Source organism: Populus euphratica, unplaced genomic scaffold (genome assembly GCF_000495115.2).
Source record: "Populus euphratica unplaced genomic scaffold, PopEup_1.0 scaffold77.1, whole genome shotgun sequence".
NCBI classification, from domain to species: Eukaryota; Viridiplantae; Streptophyta; class Magnoliopsida; order Malpighiales; family Salicaceae; genus Populus; species Populus euphratica.
The window spans coordinates 188,919-203,173 of record NW_011499955.1 but is presented as its reverse complement, the minus strand read 5'-3'; the positions used below and the strand labels follow the sequence as shown (position 1 = coordinate 203,173).

At 31.4% G+C, this 14,255-nt stretch overlaps 1 pseudogene; it reads right to left on the bottom strand.

Moving 5' to 3' along the window:
• Positions 1-6,761: 6,761 nt before the first annotated feature.
• Positions 6,762-9,356, bottom strand: LOC105138267 (protein NRT1/ PTR FAMILY 2.11-like; annotated as a pseudogene).
• Between the last annotated feature and the right edge of the window lie 4,899 nt (positions 9,357-14,255).

Below are 14,255 nucleotides of genomic sequence, written 5' to 3'. Positions count from 1 at the left end.
TGCACTTGGGAGAAGACATCAATCTTTTAGTCGTGTCATAACTCAGTCAACTTGATAGGTCTAAAGATAATTTGAATGATCAGTAAAAAGTGTGGTTTGACTTTAAAAAAATATCAAGATGATTTTATTTAATATTTAGATTATGACATATTTGATTGACTTGAGCTTCACAAATTTTTTTTCAAACTAAATACAACCCAAATCATGGATACCACTAGTTTAACAACATTTTTTTTCAAACTTTTTTTTATTTAATGATACGATAATAAAAATAGAAGCCTGTAAAATTGAGTACCAACTAAATACTGATATTCTTTTAATATTGTAATAACCTCATAAAAAGCAAGTCAAAACAAGTATTCAAAATTAACCAAATATTGAAGGATAAAATTGGAAGATATATTTTTTTTAAAAGAAACTATTTGATATTTTTATTAAACCCTACCTAATGGATCAACCTTTAAACCTTTTAACTCAATTCCTTACCTAGCCTGAGTTTAAAATTAACCTACTTGAGAGTTGATTCTTGGTGACCTAGTTGATTTGGTGGTTAAAAAACAAACCAGACAATTGGTAAATGTGTGATTTGGCTTACAAAAATAATTCAAGACATCTTTATTTTTTTTTAATATTGAGAAAATGATATATTGAATCAACTTAGACTTCGCAACTTAATTTGCTAAACCCACTATTTAGTTCATGGACTTTAGTGAATTTGAATTTTTTTTTTAATGATGTGATAACAAAAATAAATATTTATAAAAATTAAGCACCACCTAAATGCCTAGAAATTTGTTTAAAACTAAGACAATATTATATAAAATAAATCAAAATAGATTATGATGACCCATTTAAAATCAATAAAATATATAAGAAAAAAATTTGAAGAAAAAAATTGGAAGGTATAATTTAAAAAAGAAAGAAAAAATTTTGAAAAAAAATTAAGACACTTTATTGTAAATATAAAAAATAAAATATTGTAACCTTGATTTTTTTATTTAAAAAATAGCACATTTACCTTAAAATTATGGTAAAATAACACAATTTAAAAAATGTTTTAGTGAAATAGCACGCTTTCACATTGTTGCACTTCAGAAGGGCAACATTTAATAAATATCGCGATTTGCAAGTTCGACAAGACATTTGTTACACTTAATAAGCATGACTTATCGTGAAATTTAAACCTTTTCCTAGATCGAATAACACAAATTGACATAACTCTCTCCCTTTAAAAACTAACTTCCTCAACGTTTCTCTCTCTCTCTTTAAAAACCCACAAATCACTTATGTTTTGCCTTTAAAACACAAAAACATTAAACCCAATTTAGTCTTTAATCATCCTAGGATGTTTTTTTCTTCAAAAATTGCTTGTTACTGTTGCCGCCGCCTCAAGCTTTTTTCTAGTCCTATAAAAAAGGTAAACATACTATCTTGTTATGAATTTGTATTTGATTTAATTGAAATGAAATCATTGTTTAGAGTATAATTTAAGTTTAGGGTTTTTAAATTAATGATAAATTAGCTATACATATCATTAATTGGGATTGTTATGATATAGTTGAATATGAAAATAAGTTATATTAATTATGAATTACTTTTTCAATAAATTATATGTTGCATTGGATTTTAGATAAGTTGTTAAATTAGAGATTTTATGAGGAGTGGTTGGAATCAACTACTAATAATTTTATTAACTATGCTGATGATTTTATGACATGGAGCATGATTGTGATAAAATCATGACAAATTATATGTTCTGTTGAATTATGGATAAACTGCTGAATTTGATATTTTCTTTGAATTTTTTTAATTTGCTATGAATTTTGATTTGATTTAATGTAATTGAGCATGAACATATCAATTAGATTTGATATGTGAATTATGTTTAATTTTAATCAAGTATGCATTGTGTTAAATTTTAGGAATTTGTTTGAATTTGCTATGGATTTTGGCAATTAGAATTGGATTAATGTAATTTAGTTAAAATTACGTCCAATTAACCAAAATCTAATTTTTAATATAGAATTCATTATAATATATTTATGTTATGTCATTACAGTGACACATCATTCCTTATTTGAATTGTAGTATCACATACAATATCGCAGCAATTTGTTGTTAGATAGTAATTTAAGCATATCATATGCAGAAATGCAATAAACTATTTATCAGAGACTTGAATGGAATTATAATAATATTGATGTTGAAATGACTTGGAGGTGTCAAATTGGTGAACATCATTATTATCCCGTATCGATTGTATGTGATGGTATTTTTAAGACAATGATTGATTTTTTCATCTAAAGTGGATCGAACATAATAATATTATATATAAGTAGCAAACTAAAATCTTTGTGTGTCCCCACTTCTAGTTGAATATATAAAAGTACCTCATAATCTGTTGATCCTTCAAAGTCAGTTAGTAAAGGGAAAACCAATTTATTGTCAGATGATTTGCTACAAAGGGTTAATGATACCTTGTTTGACAATCCATTTGCTTATCAACATAGATTTAACTATTTTAAGCATAATAACAATGAAGATGATAAGAAGTTAAATATAAATGTGATAGTGAATATTGATAATGATGTTGATGTTGAAATAATACCTCATATTCTTGAATTTGGAGATGCTTCTATGTCTACTTTTGTTGTTTTCATGATTGATCACTTAATCATTAGAATCATTTAATCATATTTTAAAAGGTGTTCATGTAATGCTTGTTTTAGCTCTGATGCATTTAACATTTTATAGTTGTATTAGTTATTGGGTTAAGTGGAGACGTGAAACAAATGATTTTATTTAACATTGAATAATTTAGTCTTCATCAATTCAGCTTGAATTAGCAATGAGTAGAGATAGATCAAGAGATCATATTGTAATATTATTCAATTCTAAACAATAGATTTTCCAGGTTAATACCAGCTTTAAATCGGGTGTTGTAAAATAAATCAAATGGGCAGTAAGATTGAATGACTAAACATGCATATATGGTAAATGATAAGCATACGAACTTTCATGTTTACATGTTATTATATGTTATGTTGAGAATCACTTAGAGTTTACATAGTTTGTTGATGATCATTACATGATTCAGAGCTATCAATTAGTATATGATATGACATCCCATACATTATTAGATGAGTTAGAATTGAGTGACTACACAGGACCTCAATTTGAAGTAGACTTGTCTAAATGGAAACTAGAGTGTGGTCGATGAAGGTATACTCGTTTGTATAATGAAATTGATGTGAAAGAGGGTTATACACATTATTGATGTGACATGTGCAATGAAATAGGCAATAATAGGAAAACATGTCATATTCAACAATGTATGACATTTTTTATTAGTATATTAAATCTATTTAATTCATATTAAACATAAATACTCATATATAGGTGATGTGCACGCGAGGTGGTGAATCTTCTTCTTATGTTAGGCAGCCATATTATGACGCTAACATTCTTGGAGAGCATTATTATTTTCATAGAGAGTTTGAGTAATAATACATGTCTACTAGGCTTGTTGACACTTCTATTATGCGATTGTAGGATAAACATTGATCAAAAGATGTTTTTATTGGTATTGTAAGTATATTTATTTTCAATAACTATTTTCATTACTTAATATTAAGGGTATTTTATATTTATGTTATTATATTTTAGATTTTTATATAAGGTGAGGTCATGATTTATTATTGGACTCATAAGCAAATGAAACTATATGAATGAGTTCAACCATATATATTTCATATTGGTTTGTTACACATCAATTATGTAAAGTATATCAAGTTTGACCATGGATTCATTCATGAACTAATTCAATGACGGAGATGTTAGATACACACATTTTATCTTAGGCACAAGAAGATGACACTACATGACGTTGTAATTTTTCTAATTGACATGACCATAAGATTGATGTTTTCTCCCAAGTGTGGAAGTGTCGAAGTACTAAATAACCCGGCAAGATCGGGGTTGAACTACAAAGAGGTTAATTGTATAAATTATAAACAACAATAATACAATAATACAATAACAACAACAATAATAATAATAACAGTAATAGTAGAAGTAGTAGAAGTAGTACTAATAATAATAAAAAAGAAGAAGAAGAAGAAGAAGTGGATGAGAATTTTAAGATGGAAGATAAATGTGAGGATCAAACAATGATAAAAATAAATGTCAAGATTAGAGGATCCACTAGTGGTATTTCAAACAAGTATAGTATAAACTCTTTTTATTACTCAAGTGGAAACCACATATAAAAGAGGTTCCAATTATATTATAAGTTGTTAACATGATGATATTAGTTATTTTATTTGAATAATGCTAATATTTATAAATATTGTCAGGTATTCATGATTATAGCTTATGTTAATAAATAATCAAGTTCCTTTTATAGCACAAGTATTGGTTACACCATATGGTTGGGCTACGAAAGAGCCAAGTATTTGTTGTACTAGGTGTTATACAACACAAATATGGACTAACCATTTAACAAGCAAAGTATTACAAGTGAACAAGATAACAAATACAAAACATGTTAGTATCAAATATTAAAGTTCATATTGAGTTTACACTATACTTATTCTTACACCATTAATGTAACCTTTTCACCTTGATATAATAAACTTAACTAAACATAATAAAAGAGAGAAACATAAATAAACAAGATAAGAACATATAAGATAAAAGTTTACTAAGTAAAAGAAAGGAAGTGAGAAGCATAAACAAGAGATTACTATAAGTAAAACTTAAGCATTACAATAAAGAGAGAGCAAGAGCATGATCATTGACAACATTAGAATTTGAACCAACCTTACTCATGAAAGTTTTAGGAAATTGTCGCAGATGTTTAGGAAAAAAATTGAGGTCATTTGGACTTCTAGAACTTGAGATATAGGCTGAAGATTAAATATTGTCTAAGCTGTAGGACATATTCAAACTTCTACGTTGTTGCTAAGATTTGGACTTCCAAACAACAGAATTGAGTTTTCCTTCCTTATGAACTTTTTGGCCCATGTCTTAGTTTTCCATCCATATAAAACAAACCTAAATCCAAGTTTTACAGCTCTAGTTATGATCCAATTACTGAACAGTGTTCCAGTTTGGACTAAACCTGCATTTTTGTTTTGCTAAACTTCACCTTCTCTTTGTCTTTTCAGTTTCAGTATTTCAACTCATTAATCAATCCTTTAATTTATGTGATAGACTTGCATTTAGGATGAACATTTACCATAAATTAAAGGTATCTTATAGTATCAGACTTGTTATTATAAAACATGTTTTAGTTAAAGAGTTATTGATACTTCAAGTGCAAAATGATGATATAAAACCTTGATAAAAATACACTTTTAAATACTAATTTCTTGCATTTCCTATTAATGGATGAACAACCACATCTATTGAAGTGTAATTAGATTATGTTATATGAGCATATATTTGGATTGTAACCCCGTGATTTGGAATTGAAAAAGGGTAGAATAAGTTTTAAGTGGATTCAAAAGAGATTTACAATACCACTAGATGATGTTAATAACAAGGTCTTCCGGAGGTATCTATTAAATTATGATTGAATATGTTGATTATTTATTAAGTAAATGTGAATTAGTTTGTTAATTTTACGATGTTATGTAGATATGCTAGAACACAAATACTACATCTGTTTGACAGTGTATTATTCATAGACTTCATGAGTAGATATGTGCCTTTAATTTCTCTAATGCATCTGAATGATTTTGATGTCACTCTTATATATAGCTAGGGATCTGCTATATTGACATGCATTTATAGACATTTGTGTCTTGCATGCATAAAGATGACCAAACATTTCAGGGAATGTTTCCTATTTCTACAGGTATGAATAGAATAATTTAAAATAACTATTTAGATTTTAAATGTTTGTTGTTAACATGAAATAAATAACATGTTTTTTTTTAATAACAATTATGGTCTTGGGAGCATATTCATGTGGGTTAGCTCAAATGCTTAGATTGTCACTTATAACTGTCTAGACTGTGAGGGTTACACTTCAACTTCCATTAGGATGCATGTATTGCAATGTTATTTTGCAATTATATTAATTTATATTATCTGATTGTAACTTTAAAAATACAATTAAATTGACATATTTGTAATGCTAGGTGATGTGATAGTAGAATATTTGATAATAATCCAATATATGTGTATTATTTTACCAGAACAAGCTAGATATATAGTAACCTATCCAAGTATTTTTTGAACTATTTGTTAAAGAAAAAAATTTAACTTCACCAAATTACTATTGTTTAATATTTCAAAAAGTTATCTTCTACATGTCATGTGAATGCCTTACGAGGATGAAATATTAATAGTTGCTTTGACTATTTGTACTAGTGGGATGAATATGTGAATATTAATGGTCCTATTAATATTTTTTAAGATGGTTGAGTTACATTACCTAAATCAAATAATGTGACAATTCAACTATAAACAACATATTCTAGTCAACATCAATATGAGTGATGCATTGCACGCCATAAATTATAGCGGTAAAAATGATGATTATGACTAGTTAAACTGACATAAAACATATGTATTACAATGAGATTCATGAAAGAATAAGTTATTTACAGAGTGCATCATGTGATTATAGAGTAGGAGTATGTGATTTAGTAAATGATTATCACACATTGAGTCATTACACTAGATCTTGAGTAAGTTCCTCCACGTACATACATGCAATATAAGTAATATGCCCAACAGGTTACCTCATTTCTATCAAAACAACATGGCACCTAATTTCTTTCTTTTCTTTTTTTCTTATTATAAAGAAGAGGCTCAAATACAAGATCTTTTGAGAGGAGCTACTGCGAGTTGATCTACATGTCATTGTCACCTAATTTCTTTTAAACACGAGGTTTTCGCCAATTTCAAGAGTAGTGGTACCACCATTTCCTTTGTACTTGTACCACTTTGCACAAACTATAAAGTAGCCCATATTCAGTGGGCCTTACCTGTTCACTGGGCCTGCAGGATGTTTAAAGTAGCCCATATTCAGTGGGCCTTACCTATTCACTGGCCTTGCAGGATGTTCAGTGGGCCGTAGGGATTAGTCGTGATGCGCGTAAGCTGGGCCGGGCACCTCACGTAAATAAAAAAAAAACGGCCGTAGGGATTAGTCGTGATGCGCGTAAACTAGGCCGGGCACCTCACGTAAATCAAAAAAAAAAAAGTAGCCCATATTCAGGACTTCGAGAGCAGCAACCAGGTAATAGAAGAGGCCCAATCTTCCCTTGTTAAGATCTTCAGGCAACCAATCCCTACAAGCACTCTTTTCAGTTATTTGGTGAACCATGGATATCAAAAATCCACTTAGGTAACTAGACACTGCAACACCAACAAACGATAAAGACCCACCGATGCTTCTCATGTTTTCTGGGAATTGCTTGTAATACAATTCAATTTGTGCTATAATTGTAAATGCCTCAGAAATTCCTATGAGTGTCAGCTGAGGTACCAACCACAATGCTGACAGAGAAGATACAGTGACATTACTTCTCGAGTCTACCCCTATTGGGCTACTGATTGCCAAAGCTCTTCTTCTATCTTCCACAATGCCAGATATAAGCATTGTGACTATGCCAAGAGCCATGCCAACGCCCATCTTTTGGAGGATTGTGATTCCACTTTCTTTCTTAGTGTACTTGGTCTCGCCATGGAACTATTAGGCGATCGTATATAGGTATCCAAATGGCGAGACCAAGCTTGGAGAAGATAGCATATGAAGCTGCTGGAATCTTGAAATTAGTATCGCCAAGGCCTCTATTGGATTGAAGGGCCTGGAAGACTACATAGGTTTGCTGCTGAATTAAACCAATATAATATAAGACAGATGAAGCCCATATGGGAATCACTCGCAACAAGCATTTTACTTCCTCTACTTGTTGCAAGCTGCAAAGTCTCCATGGAGTGGCTGTTGACCCATTTGACATAATTTGGTCTTCAGTGGTCAAGATTGCAGCTTTGTCGAGAAATCTGGCAAGCAGACATCATCATTTTGTTATAGTAACAATAAAGAGTTATTAATTAGATAGCATATAGAAAGCAATATTTTGTTAATTAATTACCTGAATTGATCAGTATAGGGAAGGTTGGATTTGATGGAACGAGCTGGGATATGGTTAAAGAGGGAGAGCCATGGTTGCTCCGGTAGATCGAGTTTCCTCTTCTTGACTGCAGCCACTATCACCTGCGCTACGCTTGTTAAGGGGCTTCCATCTGGTTTAACTTTGACATAAATCCTTTTACCAGCGAAGAAGAGCACACATGAACAGAACATCAAAAATGCAGGGATTGCTAGCCCCCAAGCCCAGTTGATATCTGACTGTACATACACTACGATTGTCAAGGATATCATCATGGCACAAGTGACGGTGAAGTAGTACCAATTAAAGAAGCTGGTGATTCCCTTCCTTCCTGATTCGGTTTGGGGATTAAATTGGTCGGCACCAAAAGCCAAGTTACATGGCCTAATGCCGCCACCTCCAATTACAAGTAGTCCCAGGCCGCTTAATAGAAAAGTCATTTGCCATGGCGTTAGTGCAGGGCATGCAGCAGTATCTTGTGTTCCACTTGCACATTGGGGTGGGTGTAGCTTTGAGATTGCAGCTGTTAGTGTTATTACCACCATCCCCTTCAAAATAGAACAGAAAAACATTGATCTCTATCAGATTAGTTACATAAGAATGAGATTAAGACTAACACTATCGATGCTTTATGCTCTTACTTTGTAAACTCTATCGAATGTCATATGAATGTATGCTTGATTCTATATGTTCGAGAAGCTCCTCAATAACAATAATAGTAGTGTTAATTGATTTATACCAGAAAAGAGGCTATGGAAGCAAATGCCAGTGTCTTGTAACGACCAAGGTAAGTGTCACAGAGGAAGGCTCCTAATAATGTAGCAATATTGGTGGTACCATTGAAGATATTTATAAGAGTTGTAGCTGTAATACTTTTAATGTGGAAAACGGTAGTAAGATAGACCAGTAAGTTGGACAAGGTTCCTGTACTCCCCAGCTTCTCAAATATCTCATTTCCTGCATTTGTTATATGTTACTTCATCTAGGTGAAAAATCCAACTAAGAAATTAAGAAAAGCACCCCTAGGCCTTACCTATAACGAAAGGCATGGCTTTTACTCCTCTGTAGTTTTCACGATGCTCATCTGCAGGCTGCTCCATCATGCTATCCATCCTTGATCCACTGGGTTTTCTATCCTTACTGTGTTTATAATACTAGCTATCTAGCAGAAGATACGTAGAGAGTTGCTTTTCTTTTGGTAAATATTTGTGGGGAGCTTAATGTGATGATATTGTGGATTTCCAATTTGCAAAGGGCCAGCAATGTTGACTAAATTTGCAGTAACAAACAAGGTGTCAACATCTTCACTTAATGCGTGTTCCAGATGTGTGACTGCAAATTAAACAAAAGAATAAATCAGCAAATAATTTTCTTTATGAATTGTAAAGAGTCTCGAGGTGCAGAATAACGATGTTAATTCTTTATTATTATAATTCAGTGGAAGAAATTGTAGTTAAACTTCATTTATGTAAAGAAAATATACAGACTTTAGACTAAACTACTTGTGTAAAGAATAAATAATCGATCATATCACTCTCTGATATCACTGAGACTGCTGTATTTTTCAACGAGGAAGATGCCAGAATGGTTGAAGTTACAAGGTATGTATGTTTCAAGACATCTCTCCTGTCTCTCTCTCTCTCTCTCTTTTTTTTTTGTAATTCGAAGTTACGTCTCTCATGTTTAATACTAGTACGCTAACATACACACAACTAGCAAGTTGCTCGGGGAGAAATTTTTCGGTAATGATAATTGTTGCTATCCATTTTAACAAAAAATTGAGCGAGAAAAAAGTAAAAATATATACTACTAGAAATTCACATAATATCAATGATATTATTAATGGAATATTTTTATCAGTAATTTATAATCACAATTACTAATGAATTTTTTTCATCTGTAATTTCATTGGTATATAGTAGTGGACTACTTCAGTCAATATTTACTGACAGAATGACAGACAGAATATTCATAATTAAAAAAAGAACGATTCGCTGACCCGGAAGTTTTTACAGGTGATTTTACCGATTCAATCACCAAGGGCTTTAAAACGGTAGCTTCGTACGGTGACGTGATCGATTCACTGTTTGAATTGTTGATGGAATCATTGAGAGATTCAGACCAGAATCTCCATACAGTAACGTGACCTATTTACCGTCAGAAGGGCGAAATACATTCGTCGATAAAAGTTAATACATGACCACTCTGCTGACCTTCTCCTCCAGTATTTCTCTTTCTTCTTTCTCATCCGAACTCTCCCCTACTGCAAATAACCAGCCCCTCCTAGAAAAAAAAATCTCCCTTTTCTCAGCACAACAAGTCATATTTCTTAAAGTTTTGTGGTCATAACATCCATGTTCTGATTTATCAATGGATTTTATCAATTTTTGTAAGTAATTCTATCTTTTTAAATTTTAACATTTAAATGTCAATTTTTTTTAGTATATGTATTTTGTTAGTATATGTACGTACATGTTTTATTGTTATTTCTCAAATAAACTTGTAGTATATGAATGTATAAGTTTATACTTGTTATGGTTTGTTTTAGATTTTGTAAAATTGTATTTGTTTGTAAATTGTTGAAATTTTATTGAATTACCAAATTACACATGTTGTTTTGAAATAATTAATAGCTTGTTTAACTAGTCCGTTTTATTTTTTATCAATGATATTGCAGAGTTGTAATTTTTTTAAATTTATATGTATTAATTTGTATGAATGTTGATAATTAATAATGAATATTAAATATTTATAAGAAGTTGTAATTAATTTGTTGGATAATCTTGACGTAAACCAGTATTTTTGCAAATTTATTTACCTAACATAGTTAATTAATACATGTTGTCATCATAATTTTATAGAGGTTCGATAGAAGTCATGGATGATCATTCATGGATGTATCAAGATTCACCCTAAGGATTGCGGAGCATGGATTATTGTAACGAGGTTTAGGGTTTTATTAATTTCACAACATTTATTCCCAAAATTTTTACTAGAGATGGTATTAGGTATCTATATAGGAAGTGTCAAAATAAAAAGTATCTGCATCCAGATGTTGTAACGATGCATCTTCTACATAAAGATTTTATGAAGAATTACTAGTATTGGTATGCACACGGAGAAATATTTGTTTGTAATAAGGGAATGGAAGAAAGGGTGGTTGGGTCAACTTCTAGTGCTAGCAACGTGCATGAAGTGGTAAATGACAACACTAATCCTTATAGGAATATGGTTATGGATGCAATGAGGATGGGTCCAGGGAAAGTCAGTCAATATCCAATCGTAGAAGAAAAACCTAATGCAGATGCAACTAGGTTTTTTGATGTGTTGAAATATTCTGGCGAACCATTATGGGATGGCTGCAAGAACCACAATAAATTATCGACTATAGCACAGGTGTTTACCATCAAGTCAGATCACGGGTTGAGGGAAGCTAAGTATGACAAGATTATTGAATGGGCGAGAAGCATTTTATTTGAAGGGAATAGGCTGAAAGAGAACTTCTATGCTGCGAAGTCCATGATAAAACCCTTTGGTTTAGGATACCAAAAAATTAACATGTGCCCTAACTTCTGCATGTTATACTACCTTGAAAATGCTAAGCTGATCAAGTGTATGACATGTCGGCATTCCTGTGACAAACCTAGAATTTGCAGGGGAAAGACTCCAGTGGCATATAAAAAAACTTAGATACTTCCTAATCACTCCTAGACTACAGAGGTTATTAATGTCACCAAGAACTATTGAGCACATGACATGGCACTAATCACATGATGCGATTGATAGAGTGATGTTGCATGCTTTTGATAGTGAAGTGTGTAAACACTTTAACAGTGTGCATCCTCACTTTTTAGCTAAATCAAGAAATGTGCGTCTTGAGTTGTGTACAGACAGATTCAACCCATTCGGGTCATTTTCTGCTCCTTATTCTTGTTGGTCGATCATACTCATGGTTTATAATTTACCATCAGGAGCATGTATGAGGCTGGAGTTCATATTTTTATCTACTGTCATACTTGGTCCTAGCAGCCCGGGTTGGAATATAGATGTTTATCTTCGACCATTGATTGACGAGTTGGCACAGTTATGGTCCTCTAGAGCTTTAACTTATGATATATTGAGGAAACAAAATTTTGTTATAAGGTCGACTTTGATGTGGACTATCAATCATTTTCCAGCTTATGGAATGCTTTCTGGTTGGAGCACGTATGGGAAACTAGCATGTCTATACTGCATGGAACACAAGGCATTCACGCTAACAAATAGAGGTAAACCTTTTTTTTTTACTGTCACCATCGTTTCTTGCCACATAATCATAGGTACAAAAATAATAGAAAAGATTTTTTTATTGGTAGAATTGAAAAGGATGTTGTATCCCCATGTCTTTTTGGTGAAGAATTGCATAATGTTGTATCAGAGTACGATAACATTGTGTTTGGTCTACAATCAGGTAAGCAGAATTTTCTTGGTTTTGGTTTGACCTATGTATCCTTTAAGAATTTCCTTATTGGAAGACCAATCTGCTCCGTCATAACCTTGACATCATACATATTGAAAAGAACATGTTTGAGAACATTTTTAATACTATTATAGATGTGAAAGGGAAAACAAAGGACAACATTAAGGCTAGATTGGATATGGCTTTGTTCTGTAATTGTCAAATATGAAGTTGGTTTGTGATGGGTCATGAGTCACAAAACAAGATCAAGCTTCTTATTAGATAAAAACCCACAACTACTAGTCTATAAATTACTTAAGAGTCTGTATTTTTCTAATGGACATGCCTCAAACATATTAAAACTAGTTAATACGGAGAAATGCAGATTGTATGGAATGAAGAGTCATGACTACCACGTGTTTATGTAGACACTCATCCCATTATCTTTTCATGATTTGTTGCCAAAGGGGATATGGGATGCACTCAGGAGATTGATTAGTACTTAAAAGTGCATTTTTATCAAGGTTTTATATTATTATTTTGCACTTGAAGTATCAATAACTCCTTAACTAGAGCATATTTTATAATAACAAGTCTGATAATATAAGATAACTTTAATTTATGGAAAATGCTTATTTTAAATGCTGGAATATCTCAAAGGATTGATTATTATGATTAACTATTGAAAGTGAAAGGACAAAGAAAATGCTAAGCTTATAAAGAAGATGTCGATTCAATTCAATTCAAACATTGTTCAATCATTGGGTCATATCTAGAGCTATAGATCTTGGATTTTATTTTGGTTTATATGGCTAGAAAGATAAAAAAAAAAAATAGGCTTATAACGTTCATGAATAGGGAAAGACCTAAATCTGCCATTTTTAAATTCAAAGTTTGGCTACAAAAGAGAAGTCAGAATCTGTCCTATAATTCAGCCCAAACATTGCTTAAAATTTTACTCATAGCTGGAGTTCTAGAAAGCAATATGACATGAAATTTGGTGGATGGAAAGAAATGACAATTTCTAACAACTTTCATGAAAAAAACGTGTTCCAATTTTAATGTTATTAATGACATTTCATCCAAAGAAGAGCTGTAGTGATCCAAATGCTTTGAAATTTGGTGGGTGGAAGGAAACGACAATGTCCAACAACTTCCATGAAAAACACTTTGCCAAATTCTAATTGCATAAATGTCATTTCATCCAGCCAAAATACTTGAATGCTATTATCCACCAAGTCCACTAAATCAATAGTTGGCCACTACATCAATAATCAATTACCAAATGAATAATTCTGAATTTATCCTATAAAAGGAGGTATTTGTCATTCATTTAGGCATCTTGGTTTTTAAATTAAGATCATATTCTTGCTCTCTCTCTTTATATTTTTGTAACACTTAAGTTTTGCTTTCATTAATCTGTTGTTCATGCTTTTCATTTTCTTTACTATACTTAGTTAACTTGTATCATGTTTATATTCTTATATTATTTATTTATATTTTTCTTCTTCATAATGTTTAGCTAAATTTATCATGGCAAGGTGAAAAGGTTTCACTAATGGTATTAGGATAAGTATAATATAAACTCAATATGGATTTCAAAGCTTATATCCTAAATAACTTACTATTAATATGTCTTATGATTTTTTTCTTAATAATTCTTAATACCATGCTTGTAGTAAGGAAAA